This window comes from Heptranchias perlo, chromosome 1, assembly GCF_035084215.1.
Source record: "Heptranchias perlo isolate sHepPer1 chromosome 1, sHepPer1.hap1, whole genome shotgun sequence".
NCBI classification, from domain to species: domain Eukaryota; kingdom Metazoa; phylum Chordata; class Chondrichthyes; order Hexanchiformes; family Hexanchidae; genus Heptranchias; species Heptranchias perlo.
The window spans coordinates 106,827,158-106,854,931 of record NC_090325.1 but is presented as its reverse complement, the minus strand read 5'-3'; the positions used below and the strand labels follow the sequence as shown (position 1 = coordinate 106,854,931).

Sequence of the window (27,774 nt, the reverse complement as noted above, 5' to 3'; positions counted from 1 at the left end):
ATGCCCTAACTAGCGTTGCCAACTCTGGAGGTATTCCTGGATATTGGATCGCGTGACATTCTGATGACATGACATTCTGACCACATGACATCTGACCATGTGATATTTGACCAATCCCCCTCTGTCCCCTAAACCTCGGTCTGCCTGTCTCTCCCCATCCCCCAGGCACCCTCTTCCCATCCCCGAGTCTCCCTCTCTCCCCCGACTGTCAGCCCTCCTCTCTCCATTTTCCCCCCTTCCCATTTCCCAGCCTCGCTCTCTCCTCTGACTTCCCATTCCCCACTCTCCCTGCGGCAGCAGCCGGTGACACCATACTGCTACAGCGGGAATTTTAAAGTGCGAAGATCTCCTGGGCTGCTAGTAGTATCACTTGGGAGATCTATGTCCCATTCCGGGAGTCTCTCATGCAATTCGGGAGGGTTGGTGACCCTGGCCACGACCCTGGCCATGACCTTGGAGACTCACGTAAAAATGAGCAAAGCTTGCACCACGCATGCTCCACCTATTTGTACCACGTGTTGAGTGGCCTAACCATCGATCCTTAAAGGGCCTGCTGGAGGCTGTTCAAAAGAAGGTCCAGGAAATATTTTGCAGGAATGCTCCTCCTGGGCCCACAAAAAAACTCTGGCCTGTAGCTGGTGTGTTTGAGGCCCCACAGGGATCGCCTCCCTTCTCCCCAGAATCAACCAGCCGGCAGACCCAGCATAGGAGCCAGCCGATTTCCTGCCCACCCCGACTGGCGAGCTGCAGCTGGGTGCACGTTTGGCACCTGCAGCTCATCAGCAGCATTCAAATGAAGCCTGAAGTTGAATTTGGCTTGGGCCTCAGGCTGGCGCCGACCAGTGTACAGAGCTGTCACTCCGCCGGTTTTATGCCAATTTTGGGAACAAGTCAAATTTCTTGGCCTACATGTTACCTCAGTGGCAAATTCAGTCATTGTTTAATGGTATTCGTCATAGCATTTTTTGAATTTATTGAAAGACATTCATTCTTGTAGAATAGGCCTCTCTTGTTAGATCCTACACTTGTTTGGTACATATGTGGCTTTCTTGCAAACTACATTATGGAATCAAAGTAGGAAAACAATTAAAAATAAACAAAAATAAAAGCATTAGCTTCTTTCTGGAACCACAGTAAGTATAGTTGCAATAACCTTGCTATCTACAATTGTGTTCCTGCTGTATGACAGCAGTGGTAACAGCAGCACGTAGCACAGTACTTAGTAAAAAAAACACTTACCATATTAAAGGTCAAGCAATGGAAATTTTGATTTAAAAAGTCTGCCCGTATTGTTGGACTGGGGAGACTGCATGTCAAATTTAAGATAGGAAATTATGAAATAAATACTTTAATACACCACAGCTTCCTCATATAATTCAATGCAGTGTTTTTCTAAATTGATTAATATATTGAAATTAATTATGTATTAAATCAGAGATGACTAGTAATAATTAAAAGCTGTCTACATTAATTACACACTGATGGGATATTATATATTTAAGAACAGTTAAGCAATTTAACTCGAGCATTATATGGAAACGTTTTGGCAAAAGTCAGTGATATTGTAAGGCAAATTGCACATGCTTTATGTTAAATTAATTACACAATGCATAGCATATAGAATGACCAATACAAAAATTAAATTGCATCTTCAAAGATGTAAATCAATTTGCCATGGCACTTAGTATACTTAAGAGGAACATAAATGTACTAGGAATCTTCTTAAATTAAATTCCGTTACTCTGTACTTTATAAAGTTCTTAAGATCCTCTAAAATCTAAACGAGAGGTTACTAGGATGTGGAAATCATTATCCCAAGTGTCCACTGAGGCCAAACCAAGCCAAATGTTTAAGAGGGAATTCGATAAACATTTAAAGAAGAAAAATATCAAAGAATATGGGGAAGTGCAGAGAAATGGAATTAGGATAGCTCCATTGTGGAGCTGGCACCAGTACAATGGGTTAAATGGGCTCCTTGTCCGCTGAAGTTTCTATAATTCTATAACAGTATGACTATAAAGGGATAGTTTTAGGAAAATGCACCGGCAAGGAGCCTCACCTGCTAAAAGAACATACGAGCATATGAAATTGACAGGCAGACCAGCTGGTCCATCAAACCTGCCCCACACCATGGTGGCCGGACCATCATGACTAAACACTTCTTCCCTTCCCCCCATAGCATACCCACGTCCCACCCACCCCCGCAGCCATGTAATCTCCTGGGAATTCGTGCGTGTTCTTATTCAGAACAATAAGAATAATGATACTACTTGCATTTTTAAGCAATGATATGAATGGGTAGTATAACTATTGTTTTATTGTAATGTTAATTCTCCCTTCTTCTACTCATCTACAGTTTTACAGACACCCGAAGCTCACTAAAACACTTAAAGGTTCTGAGGAAAGGTTTTACTCAAATGTTAATTTGTTTTAATTTCTGATTGCTATTTAGTGACCCCTGCTGGAAAATGTGTGTGGGTGGACTTTGGGTGAAAACAGGACTAAACTTGGTGTTGATGCCTAGCATAGTTGAATAGCCCACGATAACCTCACTGCAAATAAAGATTAGTCACTTAAGTGAGGTGTCAGTGAGCTTCTGGTACCTATGGTACTGTACTCCAGATGAGGAGAGGCAGGGAGAAAATTTAAATTAATATAAAACAATATTTATAGCATCCATTAATATCATTACTTAAAAATGTAATCTGTATCATTATTCTTTTTAAAATCTGTCTCTTCAGGTTTATGAATTATTACAAGTTATGGTATAAAGCAATTTGCTAAATGGGCTAAGGGATCAGCACTGAAAGGCTGCCAGATCCAAGGTTATAATCCCGACAGTGATATTGTGGATATTTTCCCCCTATCGTTTGGAAACAATTTTTTCCCAATGTGCAGGGAAAAAAACGTTCATTTTATTGACCCTATTTTTGCTTTAGAAATATTTTGGCGCTCAACCAAAGATCTTATTATTGGCCCAGAAAATAACAGTGAGGCTAATGGCGCTCACCATTATTTATGCACAAATGCTACAGGAACTTCAGGCAAGGTCGGTTAAACATGGAAATCCACAAGTTGCTGTCCGAGATGTGCTGCTCCGCCGTTAGCTTCGCGAAAATGGCATCTTGCTGTTTACCTCACCATTCAAATACATTAAACGGCGTGAAGTTCCTGTATTTGCGCGTTACATACGAAAACTCGCCACAGAAAGTTAAGTCAAGTCGTTTCAAGTCTAAGTGCCTTTTTAACAATGTGATAAGTCTTAATTACTGCCAGTCAACCTCTCTGGCACTGAAAATTAACTATTACAAACGTGGAGTCTCATTTCTTCAGGTTTTAATTGTGGTTGGAGATTTAAAAAAATAATTAACTTCTTTTTACTTTATCTTTCTGTCTCTTTTTCTCTCTCTTTTAATCCAATCTTTCTTTCCCTCTTTATTTCTCTTTCTGTACCTGATTTGACATTGAATTCACCCACTCAAACTTACACTTCCTGCTCAGTCATTGTGCTGTTAATTTCACAATCCTTCAATCTGATTGGTTAAGAAGATATACAATTGCTTGCCCTGTTCACACAGATCCCAGGTGCCCTGTAGAGGGCGCCGCGCCGTTTCCAGTCACACTTCCAGGACCTTGCGCCGCAAAATACCATGGAGATTAAACAGGCAAGGTCAAGTCTAACTAATGGTGGGCACCGTTCATTGACTGGTTACAGCAAATTTTGGGCCATTGCTGTAAGTGGAAGCCTCTTGTTTTCTCTTTCCTCATTTTCTTTCCTGCAATTTGCAAATCAGTTGTTAAGTGAACGGTGCAAAGAAAAAAGCTCTTCACTTAATTCAATATCCTAGAAAAACAGTCTTTAAATCTCAACAGAAACCAGGATCAAGGTGTTTTTTTCCATATAAACTAATAATGTGTTGCTAACCCCAAACACATGTTCCTAGTAGCAGCAGGAGCAGGTGGAGAACATCAGTGACCCAGATGATTTACTGCCTCCCTCGTATTTTGTTCATTTTGTAACTGTAACCTGTTGTCAGTGAAGTGCTCTGACGTAATTACTTACCAGGCTCTGGTGTCTACCAAATAACGGTGCCAGGAATTCTGTAGAAATTGCTAGGAAAATAAAACAGAAACTTCTGGTGTAGATTTTCAACTAGTTTTCTGGGCATAAAACTGCATTGTGGAAATGAAAATCGGGCTTTTTCTATAGCGGGCAGCAGCTGGTCTTACACCTGGGTGGCAAGTTGAACATGTACCCCTGTATCTCTTTTCATCTAATGTGAACAATGTGTAAGACGTCTTTTTGGCACCCAATAAATCTAGGTTTTAGCAGTGCTGTTGGTAATTTTTAGGCGTCCACCATTTACACATCTACTTATTGCTCTCCTTTTGTTTCTTTCTATAACCTAATTGTAATGTGTTATCTAAATTGAGTATAAGTTAACTCAATCAGATTTACTGAAACAACATTTTCTTGCCTTGTTTGGTAAATCCTTGTTGGATCTTTGGAAAGGGCAAAACCAAATGCTTTCAGCATGATGTTCTGACATGGGATCAAGAGGTTTAAAAAGATTTGTGTTTGTTTCAAACTGCAGTGCTGTTTTCTTCTAGCAGAAAATGTGTAATGCTTATAAATAAGATGTTGCTCTTTATGTTGTTAGAATCAGCAACCCTGTGTGCTGGAAGATTTCATAGTTATTTTAACCCATGTGTCACCTCTGGTGTACACTAGGGTTTCATCCTTGGTCCCCGACTCTTCGTTATTTATATGCTACTAGTTAGCGATATCATCTGAAAGGATGGGTTCAGTTTTCACCTGTACAAAATCTAGCTGTACATTTCCAACCCCTGAGCTTTTAGGCCCCAACGTTTTATTTCTCTCTCTCCTTCCTGCTCAGTGTCCATTTTCCCCTCTGCCTTGTAAAGCATCCTGAGGCATCTTTCTATGCACGAGGAGGGCTATAGAAATGGGTGTGGTATTATTTGGTATCGAAACCTTAATCAGTTCATTCTTTCTACATCCCTTTAACAAGCTTATGGACAAAAAACATATTCTTCTGTTTATTTTCTAATTCTGTATCCTATTTAGTCCCCTCTGGAGGGATCTAATCCAGAAAAAGAATAACAAGCATCTTGAGTTTTTAATCGATGACAATATCCTGGGTGTAGGGTGAGTGGGAGATTTTATTCTTTTCATGGAATTGTGTTTTAAAGGCAGAAAGCTTTTGGTAAGTCTCAAGCAGAATTTCCTTATCTATAGGAATTCCTGGGATCAAAAAAGATATGAAGACATTTAAGATAGAAAGGGGGGAGGGAATTGATAAACTAATCAAACTTAGAGAGGATAAAACCCTTGGTCCGGATGGATTGCATCCACGCGTATTAAAAGAAGTTAGGGAAGACATAGCAGAGGTACTATTACATATATATAAAAATTCATTGGAAAAGGGAACGGTGCCAGAGGTCTGGTGGACAGCTAATATGATTCCTATATTTGAAAAGGGAGATAAAACCAGTCGAGGAAACTATAGTCCAATTAGCTTAATGTTAGTGGTAGGAAAGATAATGGAATCCTTACTCAAAGATGTAATAGAAAAACATCTAGAAACCGAAAATATAATGAAGAATAATCAGCACGGATTTCAAAAGGGAAGGTAATGCTTGACCAACCTTATTGAATTCTTTGAAGAAGTAATGGAAAGAGTAGACAAGAGTAATGTAGCAGATATAATATGTTTGGATTTTCGAAAGGCGTTCGATAAGGTACCGCATAGTAGACTCATGACTAAGGTCAGAGCATGTGGAGTCAGGGCTCAGGTAGCAGAATGGATAGCAAGCTGGCTACAAACAGAAAACAGAAAGTAGGGATTAAAGGTAGTTACTCAGACTGGCAAAATGTTGGAAGTGGGGTTCCACAAGGATCGGTGCTTGGACCACTGTTGTTCACCATTTACATAAATGATTTGGACTCGGGAATCGGAAGTACATTTTCAAAATTTGCCGCCGACACCAAATTGGGAGGGTATAGTTAATACCTAGGAGGACTTTGACAAAATACAGGAAGACATTAATAAATTTGCAGAATGGGTGTGTAATTGGCAAATGAATTTCAATATAGATAGGTATTACATTTCGGTAGGAAGAATAAAGGGGCCACAAACTGCCTGGATAATAAGAGTCAATGGGATTGAGGAGCAGAGGGATGTTGGGGTATAGATACACAAATCACTAAAAGTACTGACGCAGGTTAATAAGGCCATAAAAAAAGCAAACCAAGCACTGGGGTTCATTTCTAGAGAGATAGAATTGAAAAGCAGAGAGGTTATGTTAAACTTGTATAGAACCTTGGTTAGACCTTGGTGTACTGTGAACAGTTCTGGTCTCCATATTATAAAAAGGATATAGATGCATTGGAGAAAGTGCAAAAAAGAATTACTAGGATGATTCCAGAACTGAGAGGTTATACCTATCAGGAAAGAAGACCGAGAGGTGACTTGATAGAGGTCAAGGGAGACCAGAATTAGGGGTTATAAATATAAGATAGTCACTAATAAATTCAATAGGGAATTCAGGAGAAACTTCTTTACCCAGAGAATGGTTAGAATGTGGAACTTGCTACTACAAAGACTAGTTGTACCGACTAGTATAGATGCATTTAAGGGGAAGCTGGATAAACACATGAGGGGGAAAGGAATAGGGTTAGATGAAGTAAGGAGGGAGGAGGCGCATGTGGAGCATAAATACCGGCAAGGTCCTGTTGGGCCGAATGGCCTGTTTCTGTGCTGTACATTCAATGTAATTCAATGAAACACATTGCAAACCAAATATGGACATGAAAGTGGCAAACTCCATTAAAACATGGGACTTTCTACTGCCACCTGTCCTGCACCCTTTTAAAATGATAACAGAGATAGTGCACTTTGAGAATGCTGGATATTCTCAGAGGCCAACACTATTGCACTTTTGGTTGCCATGGTACCACACTCAAGTGAAGTCCAGGTCAGTGGTGAGTACTGACATTCCAGTGCAGGTTTTGACCTTAAATGGAAAGACTAAGGGAATGGAAGACAACAAAAAGTAAAGGAAACAGAATGGACTGAGAAGAGACTTAGAGCAAACCAAAAGCAGGAAAAGGGAAAATTGAAGAGGAAAAATCAAAGAAAAGAAAAAAAGCAAATTAATTTATAAAGTTAAATATTACCTACTTTTCCTGTATACTACAACTATTTCATTCTATTTCATAAATTGTTTCCTGCAATAAACACAACTTAGATCACAACATCTTAACAGTTTAATTATTTCTGTACTTTTTCTAATGATACACAGAGGTATGTAGTAAATTAAAATAAAAAGGATCCAAGGAAAATATTTTTTTTACATAGAAATTACAACATGGAAACAGACTGTTCAGCTCAGCCAGTCCCTGTTGGTATTTATCCTTCACATGAGCAACAGTTCTAATTCCTGTACCCACTCTGTTCTCATATCCTTTCATCTCCCTCTCCTTCAACTACCTATCCAATCTATTCTTAAATGTTGACATGTTCTCTGCTTCAATCACTAACTCTGGTCATGCATTCCACAGCCTCACAGCCCTCTGTGTAAAAAAGTTTCTCTTGCTCTCTGTCCTAAATCTCTATATTTAACCTTATATCTATGTCCCCTCATTCTAGATCCCTCAACCATCGGAAATAATCTGTTTCTATCTCATCCCTTCATAATTTAAAACATCCCTATCAAATCCCCCCATAATCTCCTCTGTTCTGATGAAAACAGCCCAGATTTTTCTAATCTTTTTTTTCTGTTGTCTACAGGAAGAGCCTCATCATAATCTGTGAACGCTAGTCTCAACAGTTGGAGATGCTCCTTTTCCTTTGCCATCATTTCTGTGGGACTTTGCTTTGAATACTTTGTTACAGTTCAGCAAATTTTAAACCTGACCTCACTTTTATTTGAGTTCCTCATCAATACTGATATATGAGGATGATGTGGAGATGCCGGTGATGGACTGGGGTTGACAATTGTAAACAATTTTACAACACCAAGTTATAGTCCAACAATTTTATTTGAAATTCACAAGCTTTCGGAGGCTTCCTCCTTCCTCAGGTGAATGTGGAAATGAAATCCTCGAACCCTTCGCATTTATATATCACAGAACAATACTGGTGATTACAGATAGTCTTTCCAACTGCCCGTTGCCAAGGCAATCACAGTGTGCAGACAGAGAGGTGTTACCTACAGGGCCACCGAATATACAAACAACCAAAAAAAACAGAGAGAGAGAGGCAGAAACATAGAAACATCCGGAAGGAAGAGAAAGACAGCAAATGACCCGTTATATTAAAAACAGATAACATTTGTTCACTGGTGGGGTTACGTGTAGCGTGACATGAACCCAAGATCCCGGTTGAGGCCGTCCTCATGGGTGCGGAACTTGGCTATCAATTTCTGCTCGACGATTTTGCGTTGTCGTGTGTCTCAAAGGCCGCCTTGGAGTACGCTTACCTGAAGGTCGGTGGCTGAATGACCTTGACTGCTGAAGTGTTCCCCAACTGGAAGGGAACCCTCCTGTCTGGCGATTGTTGCGCGGTGTCCGTTCATCCGTTGTCGCAGCGTCTGCATGGTCTCGCCAATGTACCATGCTCTGGGGCATCCTTTCCTGCAACGTATGAGGTAGACAACGTTGGCCGAGTCACAGAAGTATGAACCATGCACCTGGTGGGTGGTGTCCTCTCATGTGATGGTGGTATCTGTGTCGATGATCTGGCATGTCTTGCAGAGGTTACCGTGGCAGGGTTGTGTGGTGTCGTGGATGCTGTTCTTCTAAAGCTGGGTAATTTGCTGCGAACGATGGTCTGTTTGAGGTTGGGTGGCTGTTTAAAGGCGAGTAGTGGAGGTGTGGGGATGGCCATAGTGAGGTGTTCGTCGTCATTGATGACATGTTGAAGGCTGCGGAGAACATGGCGTAGTTTCTCCCCTCCGGGGAAGTACTGGACGACGAAGGGTACTCTGTTGGTTGTGTCCCGTGTTAGTCTTCTGAGGAGGTCTATGCGATTTTTCGCTGTGGCCCGTCGGAACTGTCGATCGATGAGTCGAGCGTCATATCCAGTTCTCACGAGGGCGTCTTTCAGCGTCTGTCGGTGTCCATTGCGTTCCTCCTCGTCTGAGCAGACCCTGTGTATTCGCAGGGCCTGTCCATAGGGGATGGCCTCTTTGACGTGGTTAGGGTGGAAGCTGGAAAAGTGGAGCATTGTGAGGTTGTCCGATTCGTGAGGTTACACGATAACATCAACAAGTTCCATCCCACCATCAAGTTCACCATGGACTACTCCTCAGAATCAGTTTCTTTCTTGGACACACGAATCTCCATCAAAGACAGGCACCTCAGCACCTCACTCTACCGCAAGCCCACGGACAACCTCACGATGCTCCACTTTTCCAGCTTCCACCCTAACCACGTCAAAGAGGCCATCCCCTATGGACAGGCCCTGCGAATACACAGGGTCTGCTCAGACGAGGAGGAACGCAATGGACACCTACAGACGCTGAAAGACGCCCTAGTGAGAACGGGATATGACGCTCGACAGTTCCGACGGGCCACAGCGAAAAATCGCATAGACCTCCTCAGAAGACTAACACGGGACACAACCAACAGAGTACCCTTCGTCGTCCAGTACTTCCCCGGAGGGGAGAAACTACGTCATGTTCTCCGCAGCCTTCAACATGTCATCAATGACGACGAACACCTCGCTATGGCCATCCCCACACCTCCACTACTCGCCTTTAAACAGCCACCCAACCTCAAACAGACCATCGTTCGCAGCAAATTACCCAGCTTTCAGGAGAACAGCGTCCACGACACCACACAACCCTGCCACGGTAACCTCTGCAAGACAAGCTAGATCATCGACACAGATACCACCATCACACGAGAGGACACCACCCACCAGGTGCATGGTTCATACTCCTGTGACTCGGCCAACATTGTCTACCTCATACGTTGCAGGAAAGGATGCCCCAGAGCATGGTACATTGGCGAGACCATGCAGACGCTGCGACAACGGATGAACGGACACCGCGCAACAATCGCCAGACAGGAGGTTCCCTCCCAGTCGGGGAACACTTCAGCAGTCATGGACATTCAGCCACTGACCTTCGGGTAAGCGTACGCCAAGGCGGCCTTCGAGACACACGACAACGCAAAATCGTTGAGCAGAAATTGATAGCCAAGTTCCGCACCCATGAGGACGGCCTCAACCGGGATCTTGGGTTCATGTCACGCTACACGTAACCCCACCAGTGAACAAATGTTATCTGTTTTTAATATAACGGGTCATTTGCTGTCTTTCTCTTCCTTCCGGATGTTTCTATGTTTCTGCCTCTCTCTCTCTGTTTTTTTTTGGTTGTTTGTATATTTGGTGGCCCTGTAGGTAACACCTCTCTGTCTGCACACTGTGATTTCCTTGGCAACGGGCAGTTGGAAAGACTATCTGTAATCACCAAGTATTGTTCTGTGATTTATAAATGCGAAGGGTTCGAGGATTTCATTTCCACATTCACCTGAGGAAGGAGGAAGCCTCTGAAAGCTTGTGAATTTCAAATAAAATTGTTGGACTATAACTTGGTGTTGTAAAATTGTTTACAGATATATGAGGAAGTCTTGATGAAATACACAAATGTGTTTTTAAATCACTGCTTCCCACTGAAGCACTTTTTCATTTTCTAATATGTTGACAACATCATTGTTTCCATGTTAGCTGCATCACTGTGGAACATATTGATGCCTAACAATGGCTGTCTAGTCTTATTTTAGCACTCGGTAGCTATGGTGCTGTTATACTTGTAATGCTGGTTACACAGGTATGTGTGAGGCATATTAAAAATAATACTGCCTCAGTCATGCCTGTACGTTACATCTGCCAATATTCCTCTTAAACTAGGAGTAGCACTCTGAGTTGTGGAGGAGACCTGAGCACCCAGCGAGTGTCACCCACTTCATCTGACTACCTGCTGAAATCTATTAGATCATTGGCATGTATCTACTGTCCTGAGAGGGTTGGATCTATGCCAGCAGTTAGACAGACTGGTATCTATGTGCATTGTGATATTATCTGGGGCGATGTGTTTACTCCTTGTGTTATACTAGATCTGACACTTGAATTTGTGGTCAGAGCACTACTTTCCATCAGACTGGCCAGCAGCACTGATAGCAGTGTCGTACTACATATTTAGCACTAAATTCAAATAGAGTACAGATTACTTACCTACAGACTTTGCTAAAATTATTCTATTTTCACTTTCATTTTAAAACTGTTGCTCAATCACATGAGGCCCACCTATTGAAAACTTGCAAAATTTTCAGCAACTTTGTTGCATTTCCTACTGAAGTACGTCAAAGTTTTGATTTTTAACAAGTGTAATATTATCTGAAGCCTTTTAGAAAGCTGACACATCTTACAAACCAATGGAAAACAGCACAGTGATACTGTGTAGGAACTTGGGGAAATGCCACAAGGTCTCATATGCTGAGAGATTTTAGGAAAAATAGTAAGAAGATGTTTGATGAATCTTCCCCATAGTGACGTATGATAAAATACTCAACAGAATAATCTCACATTCACCTCAGATCCTCCTCAGTCATGTAACATATTAAAATGCATATATTGTCACTTACTGTAATACATACTAATGAACACATTCTATGAACACATTAAACTCGTATGTATATACTACAGACTGTTTTAGGAACATAGGAACAGGAGAAGGCCATTCAGCCCCTCAAGCCTGTTCCATCATTCAATTAGATCATAGCTGATCTGTATCTTAATTCCATTTACCTGCCTTGGTTCTGTAACCCTTAATATCATTGCCTAACAAGAATCCATCAAACTCAATTTTGAAATTTTCAATTGACCAAGCCTCAACAGCTTTTTGGGGAGAGTTCCAGATTTCCACTTCCCTTTGTGTGAAGAAGTGCTTCCTGACATCACCCCTGAACGACCTAGCTCTTGTTAAAATGTTACTGTGTTAACCCCACTCTGCTCCCCCCACCCCACCCATCACCACCCCAAGACTTAAGTTTTTGCTGGCCGGGCGACTCTGGGCCACCCGATATTGCAACAGTCTGAATTCGATGAACTGCATCGGGACGCCTGTTTGGGGTGGATCGTTCGGCGATTCTATTTAAATGGCTCCGGCCTCTTCCGTGGAACGGGTGGGCGGCCAGCAAGCTCCGTTGGTCTGCCGCCCCAGAAGTTATAATCTACTCCTTCAAGTCTATAATGTGTGCATGTTGTCTTAATCACCTACTTTGCAAATCTTTAATCAACAACTGGCTCTCTGTAATCAATTGCACACTACAGGCAAAGTATCATAGTATTATAGTAGGTACAGCACAGGAGGAGGCCATTTAGCCCATCATGCCTGTGCTGGCTCTTTGAAATAGTTATCCAATTAGTCCCATTCCCCTGCACTTTCCCCACAGCCCTGTAAATTCTTTTCCCTTCAAGTATTTATCTAATTTCCTTTGGCAAGTTAGTATTGAATCTGCTTCCACCATCCTTTCATGATGTGGAGATGCCGGTGATGGACTGGGGTTGACAAATGTAAACAATTTTACAACACCAAGTTATAGTCCAACAATTTTTATTTGAAATCTACAAGCTTTCGGAGGTTTCCTCCTTCCTCAGTTACATTTACCTCAGGAAGGAGGAAACCTCCGAAAGCTTGTAGATTTCAAATAAAAATCGTTGGACTATAACTTGGTGTTGTAAAATTGTTTACAACCATCCTTTCAGGCAGTGCATTCCAGATCCCAACCACTCGCTGTGTAAAAAGGTTTTTCCTCATGTCACCTTTGGTTCTTTTGCCAATCACCTTAAATCTATGTCCACTGGTTCTTGACCCTTCTGCCAATGGGAACAGTTTCTCTCTATCTACTCTGTCTAGACCCTTCATGATTTTGAATACCTCTATCAAATCTCCTCGCAACTGTCTCTGTTCTAAGGAGAACAACCCCAGCTTCTCCAGTCTATCCATGTAACTAAAGTCCCTCATCCCTGGAATCATTCTGGTAAATCTCTTCTGAAACCTTTGTAAGGCCTTCACATCTTTCCCAAAGTCCGGTGCCCAGAACTGGACACAATACTCCAGTTATGGTCGAACCAGTGTTTTATAAAGGTTCATCATGACTTCCATACTCTTGTACTCTATGCCTCTATTTGTAAAGCCCAGGATCCTGTATGCTTTTTTAACCACTTTCTCAACCTACCCTGCCACCTTCAATGATTTGTGCACATAAACTCCCAGATCTCTCTGCTCCTGTACCCCTCTTAGAGTTGTGCTCTCTAGTTTAGATTGCCTCTCCTCGTTCTTCCTACCAAAACGTATCACGTGCATTTTTCTGCGTTAAATTTCATCTGCCACGTGTCCTCCCATGCCACCAGCCTGTCTATATTCTCTTGAAGTCTATCATTATCCTCCTCACTGTTTATTACTCTTCCAAGTTTTGTGTCTTATGCAAATTTTGAAATTGTGCCTTGTACGCCCAAGTCCAAGTCATTAATATATATCAAGAAAAGCAGTGGTCCCAGCACTGACCCCTGGAGGACACCACTGTACACCTCCCTCCAGTCCAGAAAACAACTGTTCACCACTAGTCTCTGTTTCCTGTCCCTCAGCCAATTCTGTATCCATGTTGCTACTGCCCCCTTTATTCCATGGGCTGCAATCTTGATGATAAGCCTATCATGTGGCAGTCTATCAAACGCCTTTTGAAAGTCCATATACACCACATCAACTGCATTGCCCTCATCTACCCTCTCTGTTACCTCATCAAAAAACTCTATCAGGTGAGTTAAACATGATTTGCCTTTAACAAATCCATGCTGGCTTTCCCTAATCAATCCACCATCGTCCAAGTGACTGTTAATTCTGTCCTGGATTATCATTTCTTAAAGTTTCCCCACCACTGAGGTTAAACTGGCTGGCCTATAGTTGCTGGGTTTATCCTTACACCCTTTTTTGAACAAGGGTGTAACATTTGCAATTCTCCAGTACTCTGACACCACCCCCATATCTATGAATGTTTGGAAGATTATGGCCAGTACCTCCGCAATTTCTACCCTTACTTCCCTCAGCAACCTAGGATGCATCCTATCTGGACTGGATGACTTATCTACTTTAAGTACAACTAGCCTTTCAAGTATCTCTTCTTTATCAATTTTTAGCCCATCCAGTATCTCAACTATACTTTCCTTTACTGAGACTCTGGCAGCATTTTCTTCCTTGGTAAAGACAGATGCAAAGTATTAATTTAATACCTTGGCCATCCCCTCTGCCTCCATGAGTAGATCTCCTTTATGGTCCCTAATTGGCCCACCCCTCCTCTTACTACCCGTTTACTGTTTACATGCTGTACAAGACTTTCGGATCCTCTTTTATGTTGGCCGCCAGCCTATTCTCATACTCTCTCTTTGCCCCTCTTATTTTCGTTTTCACTTCCTCTCTGAACTTTCTATATTCAGCCTGGTTCTCACTTGTGTTATCAACCTGACATCTGTCATAAGTCCCTTTTTTCTGTTTCATCTTATTCATTATCTCTTTTGTCATCCAGGGAGCTCTGGCTTTAGTTGCCCTACCTTTCTGCCTCTTGGGAATGTGCCTAGACTGTATCTGAATCATCTCCTCCTTAAAGGCCACCCACTGTTCAATTATAGTTTTGCCTGCCAATCTTTGATTCCAATTTACTCAGGGCAGATCTGTTCTCATCCCATTGAAATTGCCCCTCCTCTAATTGAGTATTTTTACTGTAGAGTGGTCTGTGTCCTTTTCCATAGCTATTCTAAACCTTATGATACGATGATTGCTGCTCCCTAAATGCTTCCCTACTGATACTTGCTCCACTTGGCCCACCTCATTCCCTAGAACCAAGTCCAGCAATGCCTCCTTCCTCATTGGGCCAGAAACGTACTGGTTAAGAAAGTTATCCTGAACATATTTCAAAAATATATCAAAAAGCGCAGTGGTCCTAATACTGATCCCTGGGGAACACCACTGTATACTTCCCTCCAGTCTGAAAAACAAGCGTTCACCACTTCTCTTATCCCATGACCTTTAATTTTAGAAACATAGAAACATAGAAAGTCGGAGCAGGAGTAGGCCATTCGGCCCTTCGAGCCTGCTCCACCATTCCATATGATCATGGCTGATCCTCCATCTCAATACCATATTCCTGCTTTCTCCCCATACCCCTTGATGCCTTTTGTGTCTAGAAATCTATCTAAGCTCCTTCTTAAATATATTCAGTGACTTGGCCCCCACGGCCTTCTGTGGTAGAGAATTCCACAGGTTCACCACCCTCTGAGTGAAGAAATTTTTCCTCATCTCAGTCCAAAATGTCCTACCCCTTTTCCTGAGACTGTGACCCCTCGTTCTGGACCCCCCCAGCCAGGGGAGCTATCTATTATGTGCTACTTTATCTAATGCCTTTTGAAAGTCCATATACACAACATCAACCGCACTACTCTTATCAACCCTCTCCGTTACTTCATCAAAAAACTCATTCAAATTAGTCAAACACGATTTCCCTTTAACAAGTCCGTGCTGACATTCATTTATTAGCCCAAACTTTTCTAAGTGCCAATTAATTTTGTCCAGGATTATTGTCTCTAAAAGTTTCCCCACCACCAATGTTAGGCTGACCAGCCTGTAATTGTCGGGTTTGTCCCTCTCCCCTTTTTTGAACAGGGGTGTAACATTTGCAATCCTCCTGTCCTCCGGCACCGTCCCCATATCTAAGGAGCATTAGAATATTGTGGCCAGAGCCTCTGCAATTTAAAAAAAAATTCGTTCATGGGATGAGGGCATCGCTTCAAAAATTCACTATTTTTACTGCCCATCTGCACCCATCCCATCTGTTTTTGGAGGGTTAAAATTACCCCCAATAAGTCTGAAGTTCTATAGTCAGCTTCATAACTGGTTTCGTCAGTGCAGCAAGGATGAGGATATATCATTATAGGTTATCCATTGTCTAAAATAGCTTTATGCAGCCTATCTATAAATGTGCAGCAGATGCTTTAGAAAAAGTTAAATTGTCATAAGAATGCAAGAAAATATGAAAAAAGAAATAGCCAACCAGCCCATTGAATCCACTCTTTTCAGTGGATGATACACTATTTGTTTAGTAAGGGACTCCCCTTCACTTTCTTTTCTTAAAGGGAGGTGAATACCTACTTCTACGAGAAATATAAAACTTTAATGATATTCCCCCTCAGCCCCAAAAGCAATCAAGTGAAAAGCTCCAGGACCTCAGACAAATCTTCCAATCTAGTGTTATTCTACAGTCTGCAAAAAATAGCACAGATCCTAGCGACTGGGAGAGATATAAAGAACAGCAAAGGGTAACAAAACAAATAGTAAGAGCTTCAAAAAGGGCGTATGAAAAGAAACTTGCAAGGGATATCAAAATCAACACAAAAAATGTTTACAATCATATTAGGGAAAAGAGGGTGGTCAAGAGCAATGTGGGCCCCTTAAAAACAGATAATGGTGATATGTAAATGAAAATAAGGAAATGGCGGACATGTTAAATAATTACTTTGCGTCAGTATTTACAGTAGAGGAAGAGGATAGCATGCCGGACAACCCAAGGAAACTAATTTTGAATCAGGGACGGGGACTCACCATAATTAACATAAACAAATTAACAGTTATGAAGAAAATAATGGCACTGAAGAGTGACAAATCCCCAGGACCAGATGTTTCCATCCCAGGATTTTAAAGGAAGTAGGTGAGAACATTGCAGAAGCCCGAACTATAATCTTCCAAAGTTCTCTCGATTCAGGAACCGTTCCTTTAGATTGGAAAATTGTACATGTCACTCCACTATTTAAGAAAGGTGAAAGAAAACCAAGGAATTATAGACCAGTTAGCCTAACATCTGTTGTCAGGAAATTTCTAGAGTCTATAATTAAGGATAGAGTGACTGAACACCTTGAAAATTTTCAGCTGATCAGAGAGAGCCAGCATGGATTTGTAAAGGGTAGGTCATGCCTAATGAACCTGATTGAATTTTTTGAGGAGGTGATTAAAGTACTGGATAGGGGAACGTCCATGGATGTTGTTTATAAGGCATTTGATAAAGTCCCTTATTAGAGACTGTTCGCTAAAGTTGAAGCTCATGGAATTGAGGGCAAATTATTGACCTGGTTAAGAAATTGACTAAGTGGCAGGGGGTAGAGAGTAGGGATAATGGGCAGGTACTCAAATTGGCAAGATGTGACTAGTGGTGTCTGATGGGGATCTGTGTTGGGGCCTCAACGATTCACTGTATTTATTAACGACTTAGATGACGGGATGGAGGGCCACATATCCACGTTTGCCGATGACACAAAGATGGGCAGCGTTGTAAGCAGTGTAGATGGAAGCAGAAAATTACAGAGAGATATTAATAGATTAAATGAATGGGCAAAACTGTGGCATATGGATTTCAGAGTAGGCAAGTGCGAGGTCACCCAATTTGGACCTAAAAAGGATAGATCAGAGTACTTACTAAATGGTGAAAAGCTCAAAACAGTGGAGGTCCAAAGAGACTTAAGGGTCCATGTACATAGATCATTAAAATGTCATGGACAGGCACAGGAAATAATCAAAAAGGCTAATGGAATGCTGGCTTTAGATTTACCAGAATGATACTTGGACTCCAAGGGTTAAATTACGAGGAGAGATTACACAAACTAGGGTTGTATCCCCTGGAATTTAGAAGATCAAGGGAAGATTTGATCAAAGTTTTCAAGATATTAATGGGAACTGATAGGTTAGATAGTTAGATAGCAGTCCGAGCCTGCATGCAGCAAGACCTGGACAACATCCAGGCTTGGGCTGATAAGTGGCAAGTAACATTTGCGCCAGACAAGTGCCAGGCAATGACCATCTCCAACAAGAGAGAGTCTAACCACCTCCCCTTGACATTCAATGGCATTACCATCGCCGAATCCATCACCATCAACATCCTGGGGGTCACCACTGACCAGAAACTTAACTGGACCAGCCATATAAATACTGTGGCTACGAGAGCAGGTCAGAGGCTGGGTATTCTGCGGCGAGTGACTCACCTCCTGACTCCCCAAAGCCTTTCCAACATCTACAAGGCACAAGTCAGGAGTGTGATGGAATACTCTCCACTTGCCTGGATGAGTGCAGCTCCAACAACACTCAAGAAGCTCGACACCATCCAAGATAAAGCAACCTGCTTGATTGGCACCCCATCCACCACCCTAAACATTCACTCCCTTCACCACCGGCGCACTGTGGCTGCAGTGTGTACCATCCACAGGGTGCACTGCAGCAACTCGCCTCACCAGCGGCACCCACATCCCATGAACGAATAAAAAAAAAATCAGATTCTTCCAATCTATATGTAGATTAAAATCACCCATGATTATCGCTGTTCCTTTCTCACAAGCCCCCATTATTTCTTCCTGTATACCCTGTCCTACAGTGTGGTTACTGTTAGGGGGCCTATAAACTACTCCCACAAGTGACTTCTTGCCTTTACTATTTCTTGTTTCTACCCAAACTGATTCTACATCTTGGTCTTTAGAACTAAGGTCATTTCTCTCTGTTATACTCATGTCATCCTTAATTAACAAAGCTACTCATCCACCTTTTCCTAGCTTCCTGTCCTTCCGAAATGTCAATTACCCTTGAATATTCAGGTTCCAGCCTTTGTCAGCTTGCAGCCATGTCTCTGTAATGGCTATCAGATCGTACATATTTATTTCTATTTGAGCTGTCAATTCATCCATTTTGTTACGAATGCTATGTGCATTCAGATACAAAACCTTTAGTGCTGTCTTTTTACTATTTTTGCAACTTCTAGCCTTATCTGCTGGCACATTCTTACATTTCCATGCTCTGTCCCTTCCTGCAACTCTCTGATTATCATTTCCCTTATTGCTATCTTGCTCTCTTGTCTTGTCCTGCTCTGCGTGGTCTCTCTGCATGCTCCCAGTCATGTTCAATTCGCAGAAGAAGCCCTAGCATGGCACCCATGTCCGGAAGCAACCTTGCTCAGCTCACTATTTTAAATGCCACTAACAGATGGACCACTCTCGATATAATATTGCAAATAGCGCTGGTGGGGGAGTCCTTCATGCCCTTTAAGTCCTGTTCAGTTGTGGGAGGTTAGGACAGTGCATTGGCTGGAGCGTGGAGTTCCAAAATGGTGCCGGCTGCTTCAAATCAGTGTTGCATTCTAATCTACGTCATAATCTCCCTACTTTACATGCTGCCAGCGTTCATTAGTCCGTGAGCGCAAACACCTGAACCAAGATGGCGTCCTGCGCATGTCACGCCAGGAGTGAGCGCGCGCATCTCGGACACCATTTTTGGGGTTTAGGGGCTCGCGTAGCGCCTACACAGTGGGTGCTACACGACCAATTTAGCCCCCACTCTGTGTATGGCTTTCCAAACACTTAAATGAATGGTTAGAAAATCGTGCACAGTGTGCACTCATATTTCCGATATGCATTCCTGAAGCTACTTGCCAAGAACACAAATTTGTAAAATTGTTCCAAAGAGCCTCATGAACACGTTGATGATAGTGACAAGAACATAGGAACATAGGAACAGGAGTTGTCCATTTAGCCCCTCAAGCCTGTTCCATTCAATGAGATCATGGTTGATCTGTGACCTAACCCCATATGCCCGCCTTAGCCCCATATCCCTTAATAGCTTTGGTTAACAAAAATCCATCAATCTCAGATTTAAAATTAACAATTGAGCTGGCATCAACTGCCATTTGTGGAAGAGAGTTCTAAACTTGTACCACCCTTTGCGTGTAGAAGTGTTTCCTAACTTCACTCCTGAAAGACCTGGCTCTAATTTTTAGGCTATGTCCCCTAGTCCTAGACTCCCCAACCAGCAGAAATAGTTTTTTTTTATTCGTTCATGGGATTTGGACATCGCTGGTGAGGCCAGCATTTATTGCCTGTCCATAATTGCCCTTGAGAAGGTGGTGGTGAGCTGCCTTCTTGAACCGCTGCAGTCCGTGTGGTGAAGGTTCTCCCACAGTGCTGTTAGGAAGGGAGTTCCAGGATTTTGACCCAGCGACGATGAAGGAACGGCGATATATTTCCAAGTCGGGATGGTGTGTGACTTGGAGGGGAACGTGCAGGTGGTGTTCCCATGTGCCTGCTGGCCTTGTCCTTCTAGGTGGTAGAGGTCGTGGGTTTGGGAGGTGCTGTTGAAGAAGCCTTGGCGAGTTGCTGCAGTGCATCCTGTGGATGGTACACACTGCAGCCACAGAAACTACAGGCCAGTTTGCGTAACATCTGTCATAGGGAAAATGCTGGAATCGATTATTAAGGAGGTTATGGCAGGGCACTTTGGAAATCTCAATGCAATCCAACAGAGTCAACACGGCTTTGTGAAAGGGAAATTGTGTTTGACTCATTTATTAGAGTTCTTTGAGGAAATAACAAGCAACGTGGATAAAGGGGATCCAGTGGATGTGGTGTACTTGGATTTCAAGAAGGCTTTCGACAAGGTCCCACATCAAAGGCTACTACACAAAATAAGAGCTCATGGTGTAGGGGATAACATATTAGCATTGATAAAGGATTGGTTAACTAACAGAAAACAGAGAGTAGGCATAAATAGTCATTTTCAGGTTGGCAAGATGTAACGAGTGGAGTGCCACAGGGATCAGTGCTTGAGTCTCAGCTATTTACAATCTGTATCAATGACTTGGATGAAAGGACCGAATGTATGGTTGCTAAATTTGTTGATGACACAAAGGTAGGTAGGAAAGCAAGTTGTGAAGAGGACATAAAGAGTATGAAAAGGGATATAGATAGGTTAAGTAAATGGGCAAAAATTTGGCAGATGGAGTATAAGGTGGGAAAATGTGAACTTGTCCACTTTGGCAGGAGGAATAGAAAAGCAGTATATTATTTAAATGGAGAGAGATTGCAGAACTCTGAGGTATTTGGATGTCCTAGTACATGAATCACAAAAAGTTAGTATGCAGGCAGGTACAGCAAGTGATTAGGAAGGCAGATGGAATGTTGTCATTTATTGCAAGGGGAATGGAATATAAAAGTAGAGATGTTTTGCTGCAGTTGCACAGGGCATTGGTGAGACCACATCTAGAACACTGTGTGCAGTTTTGGTCTCCTTATTTAAGAAAGGACATAATTGCTTTGGAGGCAGTTCAGAGAAGGTTCACTCGATGATTCCTGGGATGAGGGGGTTATCTTATGAGGAAAGGTTGGACAAGTTGGGCCTGTATACACTGGAGTTTAGAAGAATGAGAGGTGATCTTATTGAAACATATAAGATCCTGAGGGGACTAGAAGGGGTAGATGCTGAGAGGATGTTTCCCCTTGTGGGAGAGACTAGAACTAGGGGCCACAGTTTAAAAATAAGGGGTCACCCATTTAAGACGGAGATGAGGGGAATTTTTTTCTCTCTGAGGGTCATGAGTCTGTGGAACTCTCTTCCCTAGAGAGCGGTAGAGGCAGGGTCATTGAATATTTTTAAGGCTGAGTTAGATAGATTCCTGATTAACAAGGGAATCAAAGGTTATAGTAGGTTGACGGGAAAGTAGGGTTGAGGTTGCAATCAGATCAGCCATGATCTTATCAAATGGCAGAGCAGGCTTGAGGGGCTGAATGGCCAACTCCTGCTGTTAATTCGTACGTTCGTATGTTTGTAGGACAAACCGCCAGAAGAGGAGGGGGGAAAGCGGAGGCGCAGGGCACTCAGCAGGAGGCCATATCCAACAATGGTCGTCAGGGACCAATTCTCTACCTTAACTTCAGCAACTACCAGTGCATCCGACTGCTGTGGTTCACTAAAGAGGTCATGACCGAAATTTATCAACTGCTGCTTGACATCTTCAACACCTCACTATGCTCATTGCAACATGACACATCTGTGATCATATTTAATATTGCCTTCTGTTCTCTTGCAGGGCCTTCAGCGACTGCAGTGACAGCAGAGGGCGATTCCTCAGAGGACCTGCCGGCCTCTGAGGGTGTGCTGTCACATCATAGTGAGCCATCCACCAGCGCAGATACTCACACCTCGGTGGGTCCTAGTACTCAGTTAGTTGGGTTGGCACCTGTTGAGTCACCACAGATAATGAAGCAGTCCGAGCCCGCATGCAACATCCAGGCTTGGGCTGAGAAGTGGCAAGTAACATTCGCGCCAGACAAGTGCCAGGCAATGATCATGTGGAAATGCATAAAGGGATACTTGACCATATTAACTCTCTCTCTAATACACCTAACTCACGAATGTAGAAATGCATGAAGGGATACTTGACCATATTAACTGACCAGCTAATTCACTTAAACTCACATAATAAGGTTTCTCATGAAAACACATAGAAGCACAATTGTGTAATTACTTTGAGTTTTCTCATGCTGATAGCTGTCCTCCCTTAGATAGAGAGGTAGCTGACTAACAGGAATAAATGACCATATAGCCTTGAGACTAGCTACAGACTTACTGATAAAAAAGACAGTTTCTTAGGGAAAAAGCACTTTCCCAGGCCTGCGTCCAAAATATCAAGACGACTATGGTACTGGAGGGTGGGTTCCCTATTTTGATTGACTAACTACCTGAGCCAATAAAGAATGTATGTGTACACCCATATTCTGTGACAGGTAGGCGTTGTTACTGAGCTGTATAAACGTGAGCTGTTTCTTGAACTCAGCGAAGATGTATCCTCAACCATTGTCTTGAGGTGCTCTTCCACTTGTACAAGTAAAATAATAAATTCTCGCTTGTCTTACTTTTGTTTGGGTGTTAATGCATTGTATAGAATAAGTAATATTAAGTTTAAGTTTTCGACAGTTTCTTGGAGGTTCCACCGAGATCGCTTGTGATCCCCGGTAAGTACGGATACAAGTTGTCTGTACAAGCTGCAGACGCACTGCGATTAGTAAATGTATGCATTAACTGACGTGACTAATTCTTCTGTTTGCCTTTAGGAATTGGAAGGCGATCATAGGAAATGTGTTTTGTATAGACAAGGAGAAAAAAAAAGGGAAAAGAAAAGGAACTTGACAGATTACTCGATATTGTCAGCTGTGGTGTTGTAGTAACGGGCTGAGAGAGAACAATAACGGAGTAGATCTGTGAAACCGGTAAAGTAACTAGAGTGATGTTGAGGCTGCTGTATAGAGCCAACAGACGGTCACTGCTAGTGAGGCGCCAGGAAAAAAAAGGTAACAAGGCTACAGACTTTTAGAGTAAAAAAATTTTAATATTCGGAACTGAGTGAAATTGTAATTTGAACAAGTCTGTAGTGGCGACAAACGCAGACTGGTGTTAATGTCGCGTAGTGTTAAGGTATATAAGAATCTTGTGTAAGTCAGGGGTAACTCAGCTAAGGCAAGTCATGGCAGCAGACCTCGCACCCGTGATATGCTCCTCCTGCAAGATGTGGGAAGTCATGGACACTACCAGTGTCCCTGCCGACCATGTGTGCGGGAAGTGTGTCCACCTGCAGCTACTGACCGATCGTATCTCGGAGCTGGAGCTGCGGGTGGACTCACTGTGGAGCATCCGCGATGCAGAGAAACTCGTGGATAGCACGTTTAGCGAGTTGGTCACACCGCAGGTAAAGGGTATACAGGCAGGAAGTGAATGGGTGACCACCAGGAAGAGTAAGAGATGCAGGCAGGTAGTGCAGGGGTCCCCTGTGTCCATCCCCCTCTCAAACAGATATGCCACTTTGGATGCTGTTGGGGGGGATGACTTATCAGGGGAAGGCAGCAGCAGCCAACTTCCTGGCACCACGGGTAGCTCTGCTGCACAGGCTGGGAGGAAAAAGAGTGGCAGAGCTATAGTGATAGGGGACTCAATTGTAAGGGGAATAGACAGGCGTTTCTGCGGCCGCAACCGAGACTCCAGGATGGTGTGTTGCCTCCCTGGTGCAAGGATCAAGGATGTCTCGGAGCGGCTACAGAACATTTTGGAGGGGGAGGGCGAACAGCCAGCTGTCGTGGTGCACATAGGCACCAACGATATAGGTAAAAAAGGGGATGAGGTCCTAAAAGCAGAATATAGGGAGTTAGGAGGTAAATTAAAAAATAGGACCTCAAAGGTAGTAATCTCAGGATTGCTGCCAGTGCCACGTGCTAGTCAGAGTAGAAATAGGATATTTCAAATGAATACGTGGCTAGAGGAATGGTGCAAGGGGGAGGGATTCAAATTCCTGGGACACTGGAAACGGTTCTGGGGGAGGTGGGACCAGTACAAACCGGACGGTCTGCACCTGGGCAGGGCCGGGACCGCTGTCCTAGGAGGAGTGTTTGCTAGTGCTGTTGGGGAGGGTTTAAACTAAAGTGGCAGGGGGTTGGGAACCTGAGCAGGGAGAGAGAGGAAAGCGTAACAGGAAGGGACAGAAGGTATGGAGTAATAGGTAAAGTGTTAAAAAAGGAAAAAGCAGGAACTAAGCGTCACAAAACAGATTTGAAAGTTCTTTATCTGAATGCACGTAGCATTCGTAATAAAATGGACGAGTTAACGGCACAAATAACTACGTATGGGTATGATCTTGTGGCCATTACAGAAACATGGCTGCAGGGTGACAACGACTGGGAATTAAATATGCCAGGGTATTTAACAATCAGGAAGGACAGGCAGGAAGGAAGGGGAGGTGGGGTGGCTATGTTAATAAAGGAAGGAATCACTGTAATACAGAGAAATGATATTGGGACAAAGCATCAAGATAATGAAACAGTTTGGGTGCAGATAAGGAATAATAAGGGAAAAAAAACATTAGTGGGCGTAGTATATAGGCCTCCTAATAGTTGCAACTCTGCTGGAAGAAGTATTAATCAGGAGATAGTCGGGGCATGTAATAAGGGAACAGCCATAATTATGGGGGATTTTAATTATCATATTAACTGGACAAATCAAATTGGGCAGAGCAGCCTTGAGGACGAGTTCATTGAGTGCATCAGGGATGGATTTCTTGAGCAGTATGTAACTGATCCTACAAGGGGGCAGGCAACCTTGGACCTGGTCCTGTGTAATGAGTCAGGATTAATTAATAATGTCCTAGTTAAGGATCCCCTTGGAACGAGCGACCACAACATGGTTGAATTCCATATCCAATTAGAGGGTGAGAAGGTTGATTCTCAAACAAGCGTACTGAGCTTGAATAAAGGAGACTATGATGGTATGAGAGCGGAATTGATTAAAGTGGACTGGGAAAATAGATTAAAGGGTAAGACGGTACATGAGCAGTGGTGTTCATTTAGGGAGTTATTTTACAACTTTCAAAATAAATATATTCCACGGAGGAAAAAAGGGTGTAAAAGAAATGACGGCCACCCGTGGCTAAGTAAAGAAATCAAGGATAGTATCCGACTAAAAACAAGGACATATAAGGTAGCCAAACTTAGTGGGAGGATAGAAGATTGGGAATTCTTCAAAAGACAGCAAAAAGTAACTAAAGGATTGATTAAGAAAGGGAAGTTAGATTATGAAAAGAAATTAGCAAAAAATATAAAAACAGATAGCAAGAGTTTCTATAGTTATATAAAAAGAAAAAGGGTGGCTAAGGCAAACATAGGTCCCTTAGAGGATGAGACCGGGAAATTAATGGTGGGAAACATGGAGATGGCAAAAATGCTGAACAAATATTTTGTTTCAGTCTTTACAGTAGAGGACACTAAGAATATCCCAACACTGGACAAACAGGGGACTCTCGGGGGGGAGGAGCTAAATACGATTAAAATCACTCAAGAGATGGTACTCAGTAAAATAATGGGACTCAAGGCGGATAAATCCCCTGGACCTGATGGCTTCCATCCTAGGGTCTTGAGGGAAGTGGCAGTAGGGATTGTGGATGCTTTGGTGATAGTTTTCCAAAATTCCCTGGACTCAGGAGAGGTCCCGGCAGATTGGAAAACTGCTAATGTAACACCGTTATTTAAAAAGGGTAGTAGGCAGAAGGCTGGAAATTATAGGCCAGTTAGCTTAACATCTGTGGTGGGTAAAATTTTGGAGTCTATTATTAAGGAGACAGTAACGGAACATTTAGATAAGCATAATTTAATAGGACAAAGTCAGCATGGCTTCATGAAGGGGAAGTCATGTCTGACAAATTTGCTTGAGTTCTTCGAGGATATAACGTATAGGGTGGATAAAGGGGAACCAGTGGACGTAGTGTATTTAGACTTCCAGAAGGCATTCGACAAGGTGCCACATAAAAGATTATTACTTAAGATAAAAAATCACGGGATTGGGGGTAATATTCTGGCATGGGTGGAGGATTGGTTATCAAACAGGAAGCAGAGAGTTGGGATAAATGGTTCATTTTCGGACTGGCAACCAGTAACCAGTGGTGTTCCACAGGGGTCGGTGCTGGGTCCCCAACTCTTTACAATCTATATTAACGATTTGGAGGAGGGGACCGAGTGCAACATATCAAAATTTGCAGATGATACAAAGATGGGAGGGAAAGTAGAGAGTGAGGAGGACATAAAAAACCTGCAAGGGGATATAGACAGGCTGGGTGAGTGGGCGGAGATTTGGCAGATGCAATATAATATTGGAAAATGTGAGGTTATGCACTTTGGCAGGAAAAATCAGAGAGCAAGTTATTTTCTTAATGGCGAGAGACTGGAAAGTACTGCAGTACAAAGGGATCTGGGGGTCCTAGTGCAAGAAAATCAAAAAGTTGGTATGCAGGTGCAGCAGGTGATCAAGAAAGCCAACGGAATGTTGGCTTTTATTGCTCGGGGGATAGAATATAAAAACAAGGAGGTATTGCTGCAGTTATATAAGGTATTGGTGAGACCGCACCTGGAATACTGCATACAGTTTTGGTCTCCATACTTAAGAAAAGACATACTTGCTCTCGAGGCAGTACAAAGAAGGTTCACTCGGTTAATCCCGGGGATGAGGGGGCGGACATATGAGGAGAGGTTGAGTAGATTGGGACTCTACTCATTGGAGTTCAGAAGAATGAGAGGCGATCTTATTGAAACATATAAGATTGTGAAGGGTCTTGATCGGGTGGATGCAGTAAGGATGTTCCCAAAGATGGGTGAAACTAGAACTAGGGGGCATAATCTTAGAATAAGGGGCTGCTCTTTCAAAACTGAGATGAGGAGAAACTTCTTCACTCAGAGGGTGGTAGGTCTGTGGAATTTGCTGCCCCAGGAAGCTGTGGAAGCTACATCATTAGATAAATTTAAAACAGAAATAGACAGTTTCCTAGAAGTAAAGGGAATTAGGGGTTATGGGGAGCGGGCAGGAAATTGGACATGAAGCTGAGTTCGGATCGGTCAATGCCCTGTGGGTGGCGGAGAGGGCCCAGGGGCTATGTGGCCGGGTCCTGCTCCGACTTCTTGTGTTCTTTAGATTTGTGGTTGGGATCAGATCAGCCATGATCTTATTGAATGGCGGAGCAGGCTCGAGGGGCCGATTGGCCTACTCCTGCTCCAATTTCTTATGTTCTTATGTTCTTAAGTCAGCTGATCCAACCAATTGCAGACGTTTCTCTCACGCTCCTAGCCTGAGCTGGTTATTAAGAGGGTTTTAACCCCACGTGAAGGCCAAGACCCTAAAGTAGGTGTAGAGAACACATGATGACTTGTCCAATCAGCTGAATTATCAAGTATAGAATTGCGATAGTTAAGATAGGCCTTGATTGTTGTGTAATTACAGTGTGAAGGATTGTATAAACTATAAGCCATGGGTGCCAGCGCAAGCAAAATCCCTCCAAAGGGAACACCTGCTGCTTAC

The 27,774-nt window shown here is 42.9% G+C and overlaps 1 protein-coding gene and 1 long non-coding RNA gene across 2 annotated transcripts in view; one reads left to right on the top strand and one right to left on the bottom strand.

Annotated features, from left to right (window-relative positions):
• lcorl (ligand dependent nuclear receptor corepressor-like) overlaps positions 1-27,774 on the bottom strand; it is a 286,193-nt gene that overhangs the window by 216,430 nt on the left and 41,989 nt on the right. The gene's annotated exons all lie outside the window — the stretch shown is intronic.
• The window catches only part of LOC137324714 (uncharacterized), a 56,037-nt gene continuing 51,375 nt past the window's right edge, over positions 23,113-27,774 (top strand). Inside the window, exon 1 of the long non-coding RNA XR_010963710.1 lies at positions 23,113-23,237. This is a non-coding gene — a long non-coding RNA (uncharacterized lncRNA). The remainder of the gene's footprint in view (positions 23,238-27,774) is intronic.